Raw genomic sequence first — 22,454 nt, forward strand, 5'->3', positions numbered from 1 at the left:
GAGAGAGATGGAGTTCAGGAGGGGAAGACAGGCTTCCACAAAGGGAGTGTTCATGAAAGGGGATCCAAACATGGCGTCCCCCAGGTTGAACCTTTGAAGTGTAAATCAGATTAGTCAGATGTCATCTTGTACTCAGTGCCCTCCAATGGCTTCCTACCTCAGGGATGTCCTTACTCTGACCCTGGAGGAGCAGAATCAGCCCTCACCCCTTTTCCTCACTGAATTACCCTTCCGCCATTTTCCTCCGTACCCACGCTGCACTACCATACTCTCCGTTGCTCTTTGTCCTCTGTGGTGGAAGGCGCTACCTCTCTCGGGGACTTTGTTCCCCTACAGGTTTCCTTCAGCCTGTGGTGTTCACTGCTCTGAAAACCGCATGACTCATTCCAACACTTTCTTCCAGTCTTGACTCAAATGGCCGCTCTCACGGAGACCCTCTCTTCTACTACCAAACACTTGCTTTTCTCCCTCACTTTAATTTTCCTCTTTAGCACTTCCCTAACTTAATGTGTGTGTGCATAGATACATATGTTCACTTACGCTGTTTGTTTTTGGTCTCCCTGAGTAGAATATTAGCTGTGTGAGGGCAAGAAACCTGGTCTGTTTTGTTTACTGCTCTATCTCTAGAGCCTGGGATAGTTCCTCACAAATGGAGACATTCAACAAATACTTGTTGCGTACATGAATAACCTCAGGCCGATTTTAGCTGGGGTTCTGTATTTATGGTCAGAGAAGTCATAAATAATCCACAGTTTTTCCTTCTTGAATTCCATGTAGGGAGCTTTGGGGATAAAGTCAAATTCTTACTAAGTTATTTTTCGTATTCATTCCTACTCTCTCTGAAGTTTTACTCTGCTATGAAACATCTGTCACATCCCTATTAATTAACCACCATCTTTAAAATTTATTTATCCAACTTGATATTTGAAGGCAGAACTCTGTGTGGGTCATTGCATGAGGCTCATAAGAGACACAGTCCACCTCTTTTTAAAGACTTTTCCGATTTCATGAGTAAGGCAAGACTAGCAAATAATTCATATAGAAGGGCAGTTTCTAAATATGGGAGGGCTGTTTAAGGAGGCATTCATAGAACACTGATGGAGATTTTTAGAAAAATATGCTCTCACCCCATCCACTGGCTATAAGGTGGGAATACGTGACTTGGATATTTTGAAAATGATTTTCCATGTGATTTAATTAATCCACACAACCACCCGTTAAGAACTATTGATACAACAGACTTGTGTATGTACTATGCCTTCAGACAAACACACCTTTCACCTTGTTTATCAGGGCCTGCCTAGTATTCTCACTGTATAATTGAAAGTTTGCTTCAACTGTATAACTGAAAGAAACATTCTAAAATCTATCAACTTTAGGGTAACAGTCTAATTGATATTAAAAATAAATACACATATTTAATGATATTTGTTTCCTCTTTGTGAAACAGTGTTTTTATTGTTTGGTTGTTTTGTTTTTTTTGTCAGTGAGTAAAGCTACAACTTGATCTGCAGTCGTGTCTGGCGTTTTGGGTACTGTTCATGGCCAGGCTGCCCTTTTACCATTTGCAGCTGAAGGAGCATTTCTGAACTTCCGAAGATAAGGCCTTCACACTAGTAATGCTTGTCCTCCCTAGGCTTCACTGTTCTTGTGCATTCTATTTGCGAGTGCCCCTCAAGTAAGGATTCCAGTAGTACAAAGTCTGCAGACTTATTTTGTTGTATCCTGCCCTGTAGAAGCCCCCCCCACCTTGGAAGTTTTATTTGTTTCAAATTAGGGTGGAGATTTTAGGGACTTCTCTTTCTGAGTAGGTGACTGTTAGAGAACACAGAAATACAAACTCTGATTTTCTTTTCTTCTTTCATATGAACTATGCTATAGATGATTTGGTATCCTTGACTCTTTACAGTCAAATGCTGTGGTTTTCCTCAGTTTACTGACTTTACTCTACCTTCCTTTAAAAAAAATACATCAAGAACTCTGGGACAATTAAAAATACTTGTCAATAAAAGCAACATGAGGCTCAGCCTGGGGATGAGGTTCATCTCTGGGTTCTATGAGTTAGATGCACACTAATTTACTAGTGCTGGAACCAAATGGGTTGAAAATCCTTGTTTTCCCACCAGATGGGTTATTTTAAAATATCACAAAACTTCTGAGGTTATTTACATTACAAATGTGCTTCTTCACACACATCAAGAATTGAGTACCATGTTTTGACAGTAACTCCTTTATGAAATTATATGTTGCGCAAGTGGAGTAAAATTCAAGTCATTCTCAAGGGAGCAGGCTTATGAATCTGGATGAGGTCACACCTCTTTAAAGATGCAGTTTGATAATCCGACATCAAAACAAAGGAATTCTGTTAATCCTCTCACAAAAGTGCAAATTGCTAATCAGATCCCTGGGCTGGGCTGGCAGCCTGGTAAACAATGAGCTTGGCAGAAGAGCAACTTTGGGCGGATAGATAGCCGAGAAGCTTGGGATACCAACTTTGCCCCTATGTTAGCCCAGTTGGGTCTGTTGTTTCGAAACAATTACGTGTGTCAATGGAGGTGGTTCTTGCAGTTATTGTGTTCTTGTGCTTTTCTCCCTCCATGTTAATGATGATGCAAATCAATCTTTCTGTCTTTCATTTCACTTCACTGGTGTATAGGCTACTATGCCCCTATATTCTTTTCACTTGGATGCATGTGTCTTTTGAATTTTCATTACACATTCCTCTACAAGCCCAGAGGGTTTTCCCTCCCTCCCATCAATATTGTGGTGGTATTTGAAAAAGGAAGAATAAATCTGAGCCCATCTGAAAAAAAAAAAAAAGAATCCTCTGGAAGTTGTAATAATTAGGACTCTTTTTTTGAAAGTGATAAAAATCCAATTTGAGACAGTTTAAGAAAAAAGCTTGGAATTTGTTGGGTAAAAGAATAGAGGAAGGCAGATAACCAAGGACAGGAAAGGGCAGGAATGTAGCTGGGCCTCAGGAACAGTTGGAACCCGGGAGTCACACTTTGTCAGGGCTTGATCCTTTTCTCTTGTCTCTGTGTCGCTTTGAATGTCGGCTTCACTCTTTCTTGCTGCAATAGAGATTTCTCCATATGGGAGGAAATGTCACCATTGATGACAGCTCGTTGCTTTATCCATTCTCCTTAAATCAAATATCTTAGGGAAGGACTCTGATTGGCTTGGATTAGATCAGGTGCCTCTTCTGGACAAATCAGCCATGTTATATAAACTCATTTGTCAGAGGATAGAGGGTGCATGCTATCTGTGACACTGTCTTCTGCAGAATGATTGAAATATGTAACCAGCCTGAAACATTCTAAAACCTGATGATTGCATTCACATGTAGAATTATTTTGTTCATCTCAATACCAGTCTTCTAACTTTCACTCTATTTGGCCTTTTTGGCATTTCCAACTTTCACTCAAATATGACTAAGAGTTAAATTGAAAGTGAGAAATACAACTTCTTCATTTTATAAGGGGGCTGTCATTAAGAGAGTGCACTGTTTTGAATACTTTCAGCTAATTTCCTGTCTCCTAGTAAGAGAGGGTGCATACGTTATTTGGGTGCAGTGTGCATTGGAGAGAAGCAATAATTAAACTTTGGATTGTGGAGCTGTACTCCAATGGGTAAGAGCAGTGTGCTTTTGCTCTAGGACAGTATGGGCTGCAGTTGGCATATTGGTTTTCACTCAGATGAATGATGTGGAACATGCCAAATGTATATCTGTAAGGGGAGAAATTCGTCAAAGGTAGAGATTTGAGGCAGAGGATGGCTGGCCTGGTGGGGCCGGGTTACCCACAGCTGAAGCTTTTTGAATAAGAGCACTGTCTTTTTAAAAGCAACAGGGGGTGAGGATTGAGGGAGTGCTCACAGCGGTAAGTATAACACAGCTGTGCTCTGTTTATGCTTCGGCTACAATAAAAAAGCTATAAAATGTGAGATGTCATAGCTCCACTTTGCTTTATTTATACTATTTCCTCTGAGCTCTGTCACACTGCACATTCATCTGCTAAGTTGCAGCAAGAATGGAGATTAAAATATCACAGCTCAAAATAGGAGTCAAGCGGAAGGAGATTCATCATAGCCCTATTAAAAATATGTAAATATGGGAATGAAGTCATTTTAAAGCTATACAGTGCGCCTCCTTTATGAGTTAAGATCCCTTGAGCAAGTGGTGGCCTATGCCAAGGACAGAGCTAGGGGAACTTGCTCTTTCTTCCACAATGGAAACCCTTTTAAGATTAAAGACTGTTTGAATTGCAAATTATATATGTTTTTCTGTAATCAGAACCAAGTTAATAATGGCAGGAAATCTGATGCAAAATAGAACAAAAAAGTTTTGGGAATAAAGATTCTATATTGTGTTTGGTTAAATTTTTTAAAATTAATACATTAAATCTCATTTTTGTCTCCAGATATTAATGAAATTTGAGAAACTTTGAAAAGTAGTCTGGATAGGAAAGCTCTAAGAAGGAAACTGACACACAGAGACATAATTCGACTTTCCAGAGTCCAACTATTAGTGATGAAGCTGAAACTGGAAGCTAGAAATTCTACCTGAAACTTTGCCAGTAAAATTACTTCTTTTAGGATTTCCGCATCTCTAGTCCCGACAAAAATTTATTTACCTCTGTTGTCTACATGGTGAACTTAGGAGAGTAAGGAGTAGAGTTTTCAAGTGGAAAATCTGGAATATCTCATATGCTATTAACACACCTTTTATGCTCTCCTTGCCAAGCTGTTGAGTGGCTCTTGATCTTTTGACCTTCTGATTTTCCAAATCTTTTATTGCTATTGTGGTGATAATAAAGACCAGCACTCATTAGATGCCTGCTGGGTACCTGGGATGGTTGTAAGTGATGTGAGGATTGCAGTAACCATCTGCAGTAGGTGTTACTGTTTCTCAGACTTTACAGATGTGGAAACCAAGGCATGAGATTATACAGCTAGTAAGTGAGAACAGAAATTCAAAACAAGCAGTCTAATTTCAGGGCCTGCATTCTCAACCCCTGTTGTCTTTCCAAAAATATGTATTAGGAAAACAGTGGAAGGTGCAAGAGGCTGGAAAAGAGTGTACTTGGGTTCCAGGGACAGTCCTGCCACTACCCTAAGTCAACTCATTTTTCTTATCTGTAGAATGAAATGAACACATGATTACATCATTTTCAATATCAACTTTGCATCTATGCACCGATAACTCAGGAAAATAAATTTTCAGTAACATTTTTTTTCTGCATTCTTCTTTAGCTTTAGTTTTAGAAATGGTTATGTTAAATATTTGTAATGTACAGTGAATCTAGACTTTTGTTTGTCATGCACTTTTCACTTTGTTTTAATTGAATTCTTTTGGATACAATGAATGGGGGAGCAGAGCTAGCTGAAGACTTTCTAGCTGTGTGAACTTGACCACATTTCTTAATCTCTCTGTGCCAGTTTTCTCCTCTATCAAATGAATATCACAAAGTACCTCTCCCTGCCAGTGTATGTTGGAAAGAAGCAAAAATTAAACTTTTAATTGTGGAGCCATATTCCAATGGGTAAGAGCAGTATGGTTTTGCTGTACGACAGTATGGGCTGCAGTTGGCATATTAGTTGTTCAGTCAGATGAATGATATAGAATATGACAAACCTACATTTGTAAGAGGAGAAATGCATCAAAGGTAGAGCTTTAGGGCAGAGGATGACTGACCCAGTGGGGCTCTTTTGAGATTATGCCTGTAATCTCAACACTTTGGGAGGCTAAAGTAGGAGGATTACTTCAGGCCGGGAGTTCAAGACTATCCTGGGCAACATGGCGAAACTACACGTCTACAAAAATTTTCAAAAAATTAGCAGGTGCGCATGATGATGCACACCTGTAATCCCAGCTACTCAGGAGGCTGAGGTGGGAGGATCACCTGAGCCTAGGAGATCAAGGCTGCAGTGAGGCTTAATTGCACCACTACACTCCAGCCTGGGTGACAGAGTGAGACTCTGTTTAAAAAAAAAAGTACCTCTCCCATAGTATTGTTCAGAGAATTAAGCCAGTTAACACATGTGAATGCTTAGCACGTTGCCTGCTCATAGGAACTACTATAAAATATCTAAATGTTTGCTGTTACAGTTATTATTGACCATCTGAGTCTCATCTACCCTCCCTGTCTCTCCATGCTACCAGTTCTCCTACCAGGATTGCCAAATTGTTTTGCTTTTTGGTGCCTATATTCATGAATTTGAAAGGTTAAGATGCCATCAGAAGTTACCATCTGCTTAAGATAGAAATAGTACAGCAGCATGGAACTTTAGAGGTTGTGTAGACCGGCCCTTTTGTGTGATTAATGTAATACGCTGAAAGATCAAGGACTCGTCCAAGAACCCTCAGCTAACTTGTGGAGCACAGAGATAAGGCCCATGGATCACAGCTGCTGGTTCCAGTGTAACACTGCTACCTCGGTAGACACCTTGCTACCTCTGCATTAGATAAAAAATGTGAACGCTCTTGGAATTTGTAAAAGGAACAATGATGCACATTGTGAAAGTTTAAATTAAGCAAGTTGCCGTAGTATCTTGGATTTATTACAGCTTTAGGTTTTAGATTGTGTATCTTTCTGGCAGACATCTGAAGAGGATGCTAGGAAATACACTTTAGGCTGGCAGGGGTGTGGAAGCGGTCATTTAATCTTAGGAAACTGAAGTGCTTGGTTCCTTCTGTATGTTGAGTGAAGTAACATGTAATTTTCAATAGCATGGGAAGAAGTGGACCTAATACACTTAGAGAAGGTGGAAAGAAAAAAAGATTTTTAAATAGCTGTTAACATAATTTATATAGGGAAATAGTGGCTGGGTACAGTGGCTCACACCTATAATCCCAGCACTTTGGGAGGCTGAGGTGGGCGGATCATCAGGTCAAGATATGGAGACCATCCTGGCCAACATGGTGAAAACTTATCTCTACTAAAAATACAAAAAATTAGCTGGGTGTGGTGGCATGTGCCTGTATTCACAGCTACTCGAGAGGCTGAGGCAGCAGAGTCGCTTGAAACCTGGGAAGCAGAGGTTGCAGTGAGCCAAGATTGTGCCACTGCATTTCAGCCTGGTGACAGAGCGAGACTCCATCTCAAGAAAAAATAATAGGGAAATATATGATTAAATAGTGTAATAATGTTTGAGACAAATCTAATGGGGTCAAAATTCATCCACTTTAATATACAAACAAAAATAGAGCTATTTCCATAATGTATTCTCTCTCTTTTTTTTTTTTTTTTTTTTTTGAGACAGATTGCTCTTGTTGCCCAGGCTGGAGTGCAATGGTGTGATCTTGCCTCACTGCAACATAAGCCTCCTGGGTTCAAACAATTCTGCCTCAGCCTCCCGAGTAGCTAGGATTACAGGCACCCACCACCAAACCCAGCTAATTTCTTATATTTTTAGTAGAGACAGGGCTTTACCATGTTGGCCACGTTGGTCTTGAACTCCTGACCTCAGGTGATCCACCTACCTTGACCTCCCAGAATTCTGGGATTACAGGCATGAGCCACTGCACCTGGCCTTATTCTCACTTCTGAGCCCCCACCTTACTGGGCAGGTTGAGAGAGAATTAAAAAGTGAACACAGAATAGCTGTATCAAATCCTCTCTGTTTATTAGTTTTCCCATTTCCCTGTCCAGGTCCAGGAGCAGGATGGGGTGAAAGTGGCCTAGGATGAAAATGTAAAGAGACACCATTCTCAGGTGCCAACCCTGCACCCACAGGGCCCTCCCGGAGAGCAGTGATGCCTCTTTACATTGTGTTTCCCCCTAGGGGCCACAAAAATCTCACCCTAGTGCAGCCTCTGCCCCTGTCCCGACTAAAAAAAATCATCTTTGGGGGAGGCTGCATCACTCTGGCTAGGGCTGAGAGTGTGGGCTGTCACATTTATGCATGCTGGTCCTTGGGTTGACCTCTGTGTCCTTCCTTGCTTCCACACCCTATTCTGGTCTCTACCCTGAGGGGCTCTGTCCTTGTTGAATCAGCTGCTGATGCAATTTGTCCCACCTGGACTTTGAGCCAATGAATCTATTGCCGACCTACCATTGCCTTTGGACTTGAGGTACCCCCCCGACCCCGCCTCTCCATCCCAAGGTTTCCTCAGTCTTCCTTGGTTTTGTGCATGCATGTGCGTGTGTGTGTGTGTGTGTGGTGGGGTGGAGAGGGCAGAACAGAGCATAGGACTTTTCATTTTCCCTGCTCATGTGCACCAACTGCGAGGAGTAAATAACCAATTTCAACTCAATCAAGATGTTTTCCTTCCTTTAGCAGTGGTTTTTTATTTCTCTCTCACCAGGTTAGATGCATACAAGGCTAAAAACGGATTCCCAGAGTCCTATGCTTTCACTACTACCCTCAACTCCTGCCACCAAGAAAGAGGACTGTCAGTCCACAGAGGCATAGATTCCTTTACGCAGCTGATAGACTTCTGCCCCACTGGCATGGAAGCCAGATACTAACACCAACATGGAGAAAGCCTGAACCCCACCTCTGAGCTCTTCATCCCTCCCCTACCTCTTCCTTTGCTCAAAATTCTCTCCTCTTCCTCCCTAGGTGTGTGAGAGCTCCCCCAGTGGCTGTTTATAATCTGTGTTTTGCTTTCGTTTTGTAAAGGGGCGTATTTATCTTGGAGGTCTTCACTGCTTTTTACACTCAAGTTCTGTCATTTGAGTTTGTTATTTAAGATTTCCAAAGGTTAGCTCTGAAACTCAAAGCCGATTCCTGGCCCCTCTGTTCTAGATGGTGGCCAACCTCCTCTTGAAAGGATAAAGGCTATTAATCCAAGGAAAACAAGAATAAGACCTGTACAATATGGAAATATATTTCAGAAAGTAACATATCTGTTAAAACTGACAATCACCTTAAATAATTTTAATATTCCTTTAGTCATGGTTTAAGAATCTATCTCTATTTATATTTGAGTATCTATATATCCATTATGACATCTGAGTATGCATATCTGTACACTCATGCATATATCAAAATACAACATTGTTTCATACATGTGATATGATTTGCCAACTAAAAATAATATCAATTTTAAAGTAATATATTTGTTGTGGTGATATAAATACAGCTTCAACCTGGCTCCCTCTTATACCTTGCATATGTTTAAGAAAAGCAAACTAAATTTCTTTAAAGAATTCTAAATTAACCTAACACAGAATTTAGCATATTGTACATACTGAAATATTGAATAAATGAGTGAATGACTTTATCATGAAGGTCATTTAAGTTAACCATTTTGAACAGGGACACAACATGATAAGATTAGTGTTTTATTAAAAAAATATGGTAATATTGTAGTAAATGAATAGAAATAGAATGAGATAGGGAGCAAATGCGGTAACATATTCTAAACATACTCTAGAAAAACTACTGGAAGAGATTCCTTTTCAGTGATCCCCATACTCCAAATACTTATACTTTGCACTGAACATATGATCATTTTCCAAGTCAGTTTTTTTTTTTTTTGACACTGGGTCTCAGGTCTGTCACCCAGGTTGGAGTGCAGTGGTGTGTTCCTGGCTCACTGTAGCCTCCGCTTTCCAGGCTCAAGCCATCCTCCCACCTTAGCCTCCCAAGTAGCTGGGACCACAGACCTGTGCCACCATAACCTGCTCATATTTTTTTTGGTAATATGGGGTTCCGCCATGTTTTCCAGGCTGGTCTTGAACTCCTGAACTCAGGCGACCCACTCATCTCCACCTTCCAAAGTACTGGGATTACAGGCATGAACCACTATATCCGTCCCCATGTCTCTTTAAAGAAGCAGCAATAACTGCTTACTTTCACCCTTTAAAAAGACCTAAGAAAAGTTGGAAGTAATTCACTGTGTATTGGAGTTCATTTCTTGCAGGAGGTAGGCAGTTGAATTTTCCAAATGATTTCTTTTGACAGTCTAACTCTGTCACCCAAGCTAAAGAGCATAGGCATGATCTTGGCTCACTGCAACCTTCACCTTTTGGGCTCAAACAATTCTCCTGCCTCATCTCCCTGAGTAGCTGGGACTACAGGTGCATGCCACCATGTCTGACTAATTTTTGTATGTTTAGTAGAGATGGGGGTTTCACCATGTTAGCCAGGCTGGTATCGAACTCCTGATCTCAGGTGATCTGCCTCCCTCGGCTTCCCGAAGTGCTGAGATTACAGGCATGGGCCACCGTGCCTGGCCCAAATGATCTCTCTATAATTTAGCTTAGTACCTTGATTTATATTCCTTATTCAGAGTGGGTACAAGAATTGTCAGTTTAGGAATAGCAGTCTGGGGTCTTTATGGTTAACGAAACATAGCCCATAACCCATTGCTGTTTTCAGGGTGAAAGACTAAAGAGAAGTTAATATAAGACTTGCAGAATCCTGTGATCCTGTGTAATGAATTATCACAAATTGAGTGGCTTAAAACAATACCCATTTATTGGCTCAGAAAGGTCAGAAATCCAACATGGTCTGTCTGGCTGGGTTTTCTGTTGAAGGTATCATGAGGCTAAAATCAAGGTTGTCCAGGCTGAGTTCTTGTCCGTAGCCCTGAGGAAAAAAAAATCAATTTCTGAACTTATGCTTATTTTTGGCAGAATTCAGCTCTTTGGGTTTTTTGGACTGAAGTCCTTGCTGCCTTGCTGGCTGTTAGCTGGGGCTTGTCCACAGGCCTTAGAGGCTGCCTATGTTCCTTGCCTTGTATCCTTTCTAGTCTGAAGACATCAGTGATGTGCCAATCCTCCTCCTGCTTCAGATCTGTGTCTTTTCTGTCTCTGACTTCTGGACTAAAATTTAAGATACATGTAATCGATTAGGTAAGGCCCATACAGATAATCTGTCTTAAAATCACCTGTGTTATGTAATAGAAACTATTGATGGAATAAAATCCATTATATTCACATTCCCGGGCATTATGCAGAGTAGTCAACAATTTCAGTAGGATCTTTGGGGTGGTCTTTCTAGTTTGTCTACCAAGTTGTTATTTTTATTTTTTAAATAGCAAGGTTGTAAGCAAGCTCTTGCATGGAACAACCAAAGCACTTAGGGGAAACAGGAATATATGATTTAACTAATATTTTGTTAGAAAACCAGTTGTCTTTTATTTTTATTTTAATTTTTGACAGAGTCTCACTCTGTCATCCAGGCTGGGGTGCAGTTGTGATCTTGGCCCACTGAAACCTCTGCCTCCTAAGTTCAAGCGATTCTTCTACCTCAGCCTCCCAAGTAGCTGGTACTGCAGGTGCATGCCACTATGCCTGCCTAATTTTTGTAGTATTAGTACAGACAGGTTTTTGCCATGTTGCAGGCTGGTCTTGCACTCCTAGCATCAAGCAATCCATCTGCCTTGGCCTCCCAAAGTGATGGGAGTATAGGCAAGAGTCACCATGCCTGGCCAAAACCAGTACATCTTTTAATGAAGTTTATTTTCTAACATCTTGACGTTGACAGATCTACTATTAATAATCTTTAGAAATTTTACTTGTGTGTGATTCATTCACTTCAAAAGGTTACTACCATTCATAGTCCCAAAACAAAACAAAAGCCCCAAAAGAATTTCTTTATCTATTATTGGGAATAGGGAAGGAATGGCTTTTACTGTTTGTAGGAGAAAAAATAAGCAATGGCATATAGTTTATATGAAAATATCACCGGATGCAGTGGCTCACACCTGTAATCCCAGCAGTTTGAGAGGCCAAAGTGGATAACCTCAGGTCAGGAGTTCAAGACCAGCCTGACCAACATGGAGAAACCCCGTCTCTACTAAAAATACAAAATTAGCCGAGTGTGGTGGCACGTGCCTGTAATCCCAGCTACCTGTGAGGCTCAGGCAGGAGAATTGCTTGAACTCAGGAGGCGGTTGCAGTGAGCTGAGATTGCACCATTGCACTCCAGCCTGGGCAACAAGAGCAAAACTCTGTCTCGTAAATAAATAAATAAATAGCAAGTCAAAGTGAATTTTAACAGTGAGGTCTTTGTTAATAAGTTCACTTGAGTGGTAAACTAAGCTAGCTTTCAAAGCTTTCTGGACTTTCTAGATTTAAAGAAGGAAAGTGCACAAGTTTAACCAGCTCTACAGTTAGTGTCAAGGTTAGGGGAAGCCAGTTCTCTGCACAGTATAATCCCCACTTCTCAAATTATTTGCAGGTTTGGGGGTGATCAAAGCCATCCTCAGCTTCAGCAGTTTGCTTGAGAGACTCAGAATGCATTGAAAGCTGTTATACTCACAGTTATGATTTGTTTTAGGAAAAGTATACAGATCAAAATCAGTAAAGAGAAGAAATAGGTAGGGTCTGGGGAGTTATTAGACACAGAGCTTCTGTTTTCCTCACCGTGGAGTCAGGATATGTCACCTTGTCGGCATCGATGTGTGACAGTATGCTCAGGGCATTGCCAACCAGGGGAGCTCTGTTGAATCTTTGGTGTCCAGAATTTCTGCTGGATTTGACTACATCCTGTTGATATGGCTGACCTTTAGTCTCTAACCCCTTTTGGATGTTGGGGTTGGGCTGGTAGTTTTAGTTTCTGGTCCCTTCTACAGGCAAAACTGATACTGCTGGCCCAAACCACCCATCATAAATTGCATTGTTAAACTGTTCAGTGGCCAAAGCCTTCAGTCAAACAAAGACACTTCTATGACATTTTGGGTTTTAGGAGATCACCTTCTCATAGCTGAAGGCAAATGCCCATCTCTTTGGCCAAGGTGAATTTCTTCACTCCTCTAATGGAGAGGGGAGGGAAGCGGGGGAGATGAAGACAGGATACTCTGTGTCTGTCTTCTAAGCGTTTGTCTTCTTTAAAACTTTGAACAACATTATTAGAAAGAGACTGTAATTATCCTTATTTTACAGACAGCTGGATTTGGTAAGATTAAGTAATTTGTCCAGTGCAATGTAAATAGTGTGGTGGAACCAGGATTTGCTCTGTTAGCCCAACTCCAAAGGGCGTCTCAAGCACTTCCCTGGGTTGTTTCCACCAAAACTGAAAGAGTATAATGATATGTCGTATAATAACCATTTAGAAGCAATTATTCTCAAGAATTGAGTTTTCAGAGTAAAGTTGTCATTTAGATTTATAAGAATGTGCAGTGCTTCTTTAATAATGTAGGATATGGAGGAAGAAGGTTGATATATGGATGGTTACTTCATTGAATTCGTACCTTCTGAATGGAATCCAGTCAGCACTGTACCATTTAATGAATGCAAATTCATTTACAGGGAGTGTGTTATATTCCAGGTGCTGTGCTGGCCATTGGTGACCCAAAGATGATGAAAAATACATTCCTGCCCACAAGGAGTTAGCGATCTACTGGGGTATGTACAATGTTTATTTTGTTATTTTAAATGTCATGTTTGTTTGAAATAGTATATAGAGAGCTAATATGTAAAAAATATTTTGCCAATAAAATTTGCAAGAATTTGGCATAATTTTTTTTTTACTGAATGTACTAATGCTAAAAAAGTTGATAATTTGGAGATTGTTGCTCACATAACTAAATCAATTAAAAACAGGAAGATTTCTGTAGTAATAGGGCAGAAGGGCAGATTAAATTTTTAAAAAATGCCACTGAGACGTGTGTGTACTTCCCACAGTTGTGTGTATTTGAAGGCAAATGAGAGTAGACTAGAAATGCCAGCAAAGCACATCACACATAGCAACAATGTGGATTTCTTCTTCACGCATATAACATTGACTATTCTGCTTTTTATTGGTTTATTGATAATTGCTGTCATTCGTCTTCTCTTACTTCATCAGTTCCTCCAATTGAACAAAGTCTATATTGGGATAAAATATGTCTGTCCTTCCTTAATGTTGATTTTTGCCCAAATATATATTTTATTTGAGTCATAATAAAAATTATAATAGTTTGTTCTTACAGTAAACCATGCAGGATGCCATGAGTAGTCCTGAAGAACGAAATAATAGTAAATGCAGTAAATATAAACAGAAAATACTACATTCCAATGCTGTTTTCTGTCTTTTATAGCTTAATGTAAGGGAATAGAATTAGAAAATAAGAATATAAATTGAACTTAATTTCCAATAGTTCAAGAAAATGCTATACAGCTCTAACAACGATGTATGTGGATATATTTAATAATCGTTAATACGCTATTTAGAGTAAACATCGTGACTGCTGAGAGTGCAGTTCTGATATTTTAAAACGTGAGCACACCAGGAAAGACCATGCCTCTTTTCTTGTCAATATGATTTTAATTTTTAAAAGCATTTAATTACATAAACCATATCCATCATCTTTGCATAGATAAATGTTGTGGCAATATTTTGAATGAAGCTCTTGGTTTCCTGAAGAAATTATGGATACACTATAAATTTACAAATGAAAGGTCATTCATCACAGTTATATATGAGTGGTTCTCATGCTGATGCCCATGTAAACTTAAAGTGGTTTAATATCTATTGGCTTTTGTGCATAGTTAGTACTGCAAAAGAATATGGATATTGTCATACTTACATGGTGTCACAACATTGGCAAAGTGGTGTGAACAACATGCAATATTTTTTGAATAGCATGGCATTTCTTTGAATTACTGCTGGCAACAGAACATAAATCAGCCTTAATGATGGATATTCCAAAGATGTTTATTAATCTATTTATTTAATTTAAAATACTCACTGTTGGCATTTATATAGCCAGCTCATAGGAAGTGGCAAGTACTTCTAAACCTCTGCAGTTACTTTCAGGGGCCCCACAATTATGTCAGCTAAGTCTGGTTGCAGTTCAGATCAGAATGCATAAAAATTATTTCCTACTAGTATCTACTAAAGATATTTAAGCAAAATGTATTTTCTTATGTGTGTCTAAAGAAAATCTCAATTTGTTTCACCATTAAATGGATCTTACTCCATGGCTGTCTATTCGAGTTCTCAGTTTTTAAAGCCTATTTTTCTTACTTTTTATTCTTTTTTCCTTCCTCTGCCCCTTTCCTTTCTCCCTGTCTCCATCCACTAGGAAATTATCCTGCATTGTGTAAGCTTTGATTGAAAAGGACTGGAAAACCGACAAAATTGCTCTGTACCAAACTAATGAACAGCATATGGCATATGATTTTGATAATATGTAATAAGATTAAAGATAGGTAGGATGGACAGCAGTCAAGAGTACGGAGCGGAATTTACATTGGATGGGAAAGGTCAAAGAAAGCCAGTAACAGTTAATGGAAGGAGGAGTCAGCTATGCAAATACTATGGAGTAGGATAGTATGAATGTGTATGCATGTGCTTTATTAACATATGAAAAATTCAGGCACAGAGCTAACTTCTGAATTAAAATAATGTAAACATAATCCAATTTCTCTCCATCTCTCACATTCCACTAATGCAGCTTCAGTCTCTCACTTTATTTGGTAGCAAGATGATGGCAGGGGCCTTGCTTCAAATGTAGCATCCTCTCAGGCTTCAAGTCAAGCTGATAAAGAGAAGATGTCTTTCACAGAAGGCCTATAAAAAATGTTTTTGTACTAATTTGCTCTGATTAGATCACTAAATAATCCTGTGCACCTCTCCTGGAGCAGAGAACAGAATCACCTTTGTAATTTTTCATGCACTATGTATTGGGTTTGTATCCCAGAAAGAAATGGGGTACTAATAATTGAAAGAGGCTGCATTAATGCTAGGTAGCCAAAAAAAAAAAAAAAAAAAAATGGATTGCTGCCGGAAAAATCACAATGGACACATACACACATGAAAATTCACATATCATTCTAGAAGGTTTTGGATTTCCTAGCAATCTGTGGGTTCCAGTATAAGAAACTCTAATAGTGACATTGGATCAATGCCTCCTAGAACAAACAAAAACAGCATTGATACCCTAGCCATCCAGGATAATGAGTTGTTACTGGGAATATTTCCTGAATAGAGAGACAAAAATGAGTATAATATGTAACGAGTAGTTTAAATGATAATACCAAATTAAGAATAAAAGGAAGTGACATCGTTTTGTTAACTAAAGTGGAAATGAGTGGTTCAGCCTTGAGGGTGCTTCTTTGCTATTATTTGTATTAAAAAACGAGGCAAAATCTTTTATTCAAGGTAAGCACTTCATATTGGCAACATAAAAAGACATTAGGAAAAGAGGTTTTCTAATGTTGATTCAGTAGCATTGATTGCTCTAGAAGCCTATATCTAAATCTCTTCAACTTCAGTTGAACTATTAACCAGTTCTATGAAAGTAATTTGTAAAGAAAATCATTTTCAATAATTATATCAAATTGTGTGTTGATTGGCTGATTTTTTTTTTCTTCTTAGCCATATTTTATTTTGGGACATGTTAATGAAGTCACTTATTTTCTTAATAATTATTTTTAATTGAGAAATTTAGACAGAATTGATAGAAGGTGTAGGTCAGTCATAGGAAAACATGGGTACTTTATTTAAGAAAATTATACTTTGTTCTGGAGTACATGTGCAAATTTGTTACATAGGTATACACGTGTCATGGTGGTTTGTTGCACCCATCAACCCGTCATCTACATTAGGTATTTCTCCTAATGCTATCTCTCCCCTAGAACCCCACCCGCTGACAGGCCCCGGTGTGTGATATATCTGTGTGTTCTCATTGTTCAACTGCCACTTATGAGTGAGAACATGCAGTGTTTGGTTTTCTGTTCTTGTGTTAGTTTGCTGAGAATGATGGTTTCCAGCTTCATTCTTGTCCTTGCAAAACACATGAACTCATCCTTTTTTATGGCTGCATAGTATTCCATGGTGTATATGTGCCACATTTATTTTTAATCTGGTCTATTATTGATGGACATTTGGAATGGCTCCAAGTCTTTGCTATTGTGCTGCAATAAATATGCATTTGCATATGTTTTTATAGTAGAATGATTTATAATTCTTTGGGTATACCCAGTAATGGGATTGCTAGGTTAAATGGTATTTCTACTTCTAGATCCTTGAGGAATTGCCACACTGTCTTCCACAATGGTTGAACTAATTTACATTCCCACCAACAGTGTAAAAGTGTTCCTATTTCTCCACATCCTCTCCAGCATCTGTTGTTTCCTGACTTTTTAATGATCGCCATTCTAACTGGTGTGAGATGGTATCACATTGTGGTTTTGATTTGCATTTCTCTAATGACCAGTGATGATGAACTTTTTTCCGTATGTTTTTTGGTTGCATAAGTGTCTTCTTTTGAGAAGTGTCTGCCTTCATGGTGATTATTTTTCTATGCAACTGGGGAGAAAATAACCTTTTAACAAGGTGAAGACAGGAGTAGCTCTCACTGAGATGGAAGTCATAATTATGCTTTATTTTTACATAGATTCCTTAGTTTCTTGAAAGAAGGAGTTAGCTTGGAATTTTAAGTTGCTTCACCTGAGCACAACAGAAGTTTTTCCTCTTGAGCAACTCAAAATATCACTCAAAAATGGGAAAGAATTCCTTGTTTACCAGATATTTTTAAGGAGTAAATATGTTAAATAAAGAAGGTACAGTATGTCACCTTTTGTTTCTTTGCACAAATGAAAACCCTGTGAATCTAGCTTGGCTTCCCATGAATGGATAAACTTTTGAGCCAAAAAATCTTCCATTATTACTAAAAGGAGTTGTTACTGCTCCTTAACTTTAATATACCCAGGTTGTTGAGAAATGTATCATTTTCCCCCTACCAATTAATGCCACTGACATACAGCTATTAAGGGGGATGATCAGTTTTCAAATTAGTTCTACAAAGGCCATCGTATGTCTCATTATGAAGATTAACATGATATTTAAAAAATAAACGCTTTCCCCAAACCTGTCTTTGCCACCAGTTCCTGCTTCGACTGAAACATTCATGGGTTTCTGATCATTCTGTGTATATAGATTTTATTTAGTTTTCTTTCTAGATTAAAACATATCTTTACATAGTGTCCACTATCTGTGAGTAGAAAACCGCAGGCAGTTCATTCACAGAAAAGTGATTTACAGATTTTCTTGCTATGCATTCCTTTCTTTGAGTTTCAGTTCCAGTTTTAATTATAACCTGGCTAGAGAATTGCTTCTCTCCATAGTAATATCAGTCATCAATAGAGTTTGGAGGAAAAGTAAATTTCTCACTTATATAAAGAGTAAAGAACAAATTATATACATGAAAAAATGTTAAGTTGTTTTTCAGTTTTGGCTGACAGAAATCAATGGATATTTTTAAGGCTGTAGGTTAGGGCAAGGAGACTCTGTCACTCCTGTAGTCCTTTCTAAGGACAGAAGATAAAGGATCAAAATACCATAAAAGAAATCCAAAACGTGTTTTTTTTTAATTTAGTGTCTAATTTGGCTGTGTGAGTTTCAGATAAGATAAAATGCATTTGCAGATGTGAATTGTGCAATCATTGCCTATTATTAATTTTATGGGCTTTTTAAGGAGAAGAATGAGTTTCATTGAGAACCCCAAAGCATAGATTTCTAAAGACAGTTGCCTCTCTGAATAGGACATGAGCTAAGGGCTGAACAGAAGGAGAAAATTCGCATACATTTCTGACTTTCACTTTAGGACTCTTGAAAGTTTCAGTCACTGATTGGGATTTTTCTCTGACTAGGAGTCAAAGACACAAAGCAGCTAATCTAAATAATCTTTCCCAGGTCTTCTAAGAGTGCCTGCAGATGAAAACATGTTAGACAACTGGTCCAATAGGGCCTGAAGGTTTTCTGTTTGTTTGTTTTAAATCCATTCTTTCTTGAGAAGGAAATAAAAGCCTGCGGTTGGTGACAGATTTGGGCCCTTGCCACATTCCCACCTCACTTTCATGGACATCTCTCTACTTCAGAGGAAGTTAATATTTTCCAGAGATGTTCCATAGGTATTCTAAATCATACTACAGACACCTGCTCCTATATATGGGTATGTTGTTCACCTAAGAAGAATCAGACTTGATTTTTTTTTTAGTGTGCTTCCTTTAAAAATCCCCATTAATCTCAGTATGCAGAATTTAGGGGGAAAGTTGGGTTAAACAGTTGACACTGTTTAATGTAAATGATTTATGATTATTCCTTATGTATACACAATAGGCTCTTTATAAATTAGATTGTCCTTGGAGTAACATGATACATAAATGTTATTGCTATAAATTCTACACTTGGCTATATATTTTGTATCATGTAACCAGTGGGCTTATAAATGCTGACTATTTCAACCTGCTCTTTCTACTCAATATTGTAAATGGTGACTTAGGTAAGCCTAACTGAGATGTATACAGAGGCAATCAAACTGCAAAAGAACAGGACGCGCTGGCGCTGCTCCAGCATGGCTTCTGGCTGCGTTCCAGAAGTGATGGCAGAAAGAAGAGATGGCGGAGAAGGTGAAACTCTCACATATATGTAGCACAAAAATGAATCTAAATTATTACTAATTGTTTTTTTCTTTTGCCCAGTAAAACCACGAGTCTAGTGAGGGAGAAAAGGGGAAAAAGCAGAGCAAACAGGAAAAAAGCATTAGTAAAACCAATTTATCAAAATGTAGTTAGATGTTATTTCACAGGTGAATTTTCATTATAGCATTAAGTGAGGATAAAGTTAATAACTCTGTAATTATAAATGTTTTAATATCAATACATATTTTGTGTTTTTATTTAGTGTGTAATAGAAATAGTACATATTTTTACATTTCTGTGAATTATGAATTTGAGGAATTGGGTTTGAAAAATCACTTAATTCTGTGGGTGGATCAAGACACTTTATTATGTGCGTAATGCTGTTATACTCATCGCCCTCTTCCATGGTATCTTAGCTTACTGTGATTTTTCTTCCTAAGATCCTATAGAATTTGAGAGAAAAATTCCTGAATCATGGGTCACTTAGATCCACCTAATTGTTAAATATCAAACTCATCTAAAGTGTTGAGTAGAGGGGAAAGTGTAGCACCCCTATAACTGACCAGCCAGGTTAATGATGTCGACTCCTTACCTGATCACAGAGTCCTATCATCAGGGCTGACTGGAGTTGTACTATGCACTAATTTGTGTAAGGGAGAACTGGGCTGTGAAGAATGCTGTTTATAGTGTCTATTCTGATAGTGATTTTATAGTCCTTTTTATAGGCTAAGTGTTCCAGTTGATTCCCTCTCCCCACGTCCTCTTAAGTATTAATGTCTACAGAATTGATCTGGTTACCCGTGAAGTCAGTCCAAATCTGCTGTTACAGTGACTGAAAATACAAGATCAGTAATTGTAAAACCTAGAGGTTACTGTCTTGCACAAAAGGACTAACTCTTAGCAGGAAATCCCCAAGTGAAAAAATTAAGGGACTGAAAGCACTCTGTATGTGTAACTTGTAATTACAAACATTATTTTTTTGGCTGTGATATTGAAGGATATACCCAAATGTGCTCCTTATAACTTTTGTAACATACGTTTAATTGTCATACTCTGGAGCTATCTTAGTGCATGCATGGGAAAGAATATACATATGCACATATCTCTATATTTGTAGGCACTATAGTCAAAACACTTATTTGCCTAGCTGACTTAGCTGCATAGTTGACTTACCCACCCACCATCAAACCCTTTAGAGGAAATAGGACAGAAAGGTCACAAAGAAGCAGCAAAGCCAGTGATCTCTTATAAAACAGTTATTTAAGTTCTCAGTGGCACTGTTCATCTTCTGGAAGGGAGATCACTCCATTTTCTGCCCATCCCTGTTGTCATCAGCAGTAGCTCTGGACTCTTGGAGTACAAGAAGAAAGCCTATTCTACCTTATTCCTGCTGTACATCAGGTAAGCCTTAACTGAAATCCCATTGAGATTGCTGTACCAGACAGGCTAGACTATGGGGAGGTTCCAGTACTGGTAGAGGTCTTTACAGAGCTCAGTTCATCTGTCCCATCAATTGTAACCACCGTTTACAATTCTACGTTTTCTTAGAGGAGGTTAAGTTTAGATATAAGACCTGTAGATTTGTGCGTGCACACACACACACACACACACACACACACACATGCACATATATAAAATCTGAAAAAGCCTCATCACTGTTTGTTCACCATTTGTTTAGTTCAGAATACTTAAAGTCCCTGTCATTTACAGAAGACTTTCTTTGTGCCAGGAATTGTTGTTGGGCTTTGCATGTATTATATAATTTAAGCCTCCTACAGTACCTTATGAAACAGGCACGATTATTATACCCATTTTTTCAGCTGAGGAAATGGAGACGGAGAGAAATTGAATAACTTGCCATGGTTCAACAGCTAGTAAGAGGCGGGGCTGGATTCACACCCAGGCAGAGTAATCTCAGGGCTCAAGCACACATGTTTCTAGGTTGATTTGGAAGCAACATGCAATGCTTCATGTATGAGAAAAATGCAATGGGACCATGATTTAGCAGGAAATGGGATCTTGTTTTTTGTTGCAGTAATGGTCATATATCTTCCTCTCAGGCCATGATGTGACCAATGGCAAACTTGTTTTTGAGAGAGCCAGTCAAAACTGCGTCGAATGCTCTACGACCACAGAAGAGAAAGGAATGGGCTGGTTGATATGAGGATCTGACCTAAGACCTCGCTTTCACTCTAACTCCAGTAAACAAGCCAGCTAATGAACCATAGACGTTTAGTGTGTCATCAGCGTCTTTCGTTTTGTCATTCTGGTTAGCTACCATCAAGAAGGACGGAGTGCCCTCAATGAATATGTATTTAGTACTAGATATAGCAATTTATTCTTTTGAAAAGCACTTTATCATTTTGGGTTCGATAAATGTATAAACAATAATCAGTAGTTAAGGGTTTCAGGCGAAAATGGATGCCATTATTAGCGATTTAACAACTTCTCCTGTGAATTCCATGTGTGTCACTCAGACGGGATCATGCAACCCAGAGACACATAAATCCAGTTTTTAGAACGGCTCACTTTAAAAACCTCTTGCGCTATGCACCACTAGACTCTCAGAACTACCGTAGTTACTAATTCCCAGACTTTGGATGTGTAAAACGAAGTACTCACACAAAAAAACCTAGAGGCTGCATAGGTCAGAATATTTGCTTAAACTAATAATAAGATTAGCTTTTTCAGTTCCAGCTCTCCTTTTCCTATTTGCCTTGTTAACGAGGCCTTACTCCTGTTCAGTTACCTAGTGCCACGATTCTTCTACTTTTTGGACTTTTATTTTCATTTGAGCTGACTTTTCTAGTTCATGTAAAGAATTTCCATGAGAATAATAAAACATAAGGACTATTCTTTAAATAAGAATGATGAAAACACAAAATTTCACCCAAACTCGGCAAAAGTGCATCTCACAGCACAGAATTCCATAACATTTTGAAATTTGGTCTTTATAGATATTCTTCTCTGCCTGAAACATGTGTGCTGGTTCTATTTATATAAGGGAATAGTGACATCCTGTGTGTAGCTAGACTAATTGCCTCTGTAATTAACCTATTTGAGGAGGAAGTTACACAGAAATAAAATATCACTGAGTACTGAAAGAGGCAATTTTGTTTTAAAGCAAACTTCTAACTTTACCAAAGGTTG

General features: G+C 38.7%; 1 protein-coding gene across 15 annotated transcripts in view; it reads left to right on the forward strand.

Annotated features, from left to right (window-relative positions):
• The window catches only part of SOX5 (SRY-box transcription factor 5), a 1,034,770-nt gene that overhangs the window by 181,228 nt on the left and 831,088 nt on the right, over positions 1–22,454 (forward strand). For all 15 annotated transcript variants that reach the window (XM_035258425.3, XM_078339089.1, XM_078339088.1 and 12 more), the window contains one exon: positions 13,225–13,301. The gene's annotated coding sequence lies outside the window, so the exon portion shown is untranslated. The remainder of the gene's footprint in view (positions 1–13,224; positions 13,302–22,454) is intronic.

This window comes from Callithrix jacchus, chromosome 9 (genome assembly GCF_049354715.1).
Source record: "Callithrix jacchus isolate 240 chromosome 9, calJac240_pri, whole genome shotgun sequence".
In the NCBI taxonomy this organism is placed as follows: Eukaryota; Metazoa; Chordata; class Mammalia; order Primates; family Cebidae; genus Callithrix; species Callithrix jacchus.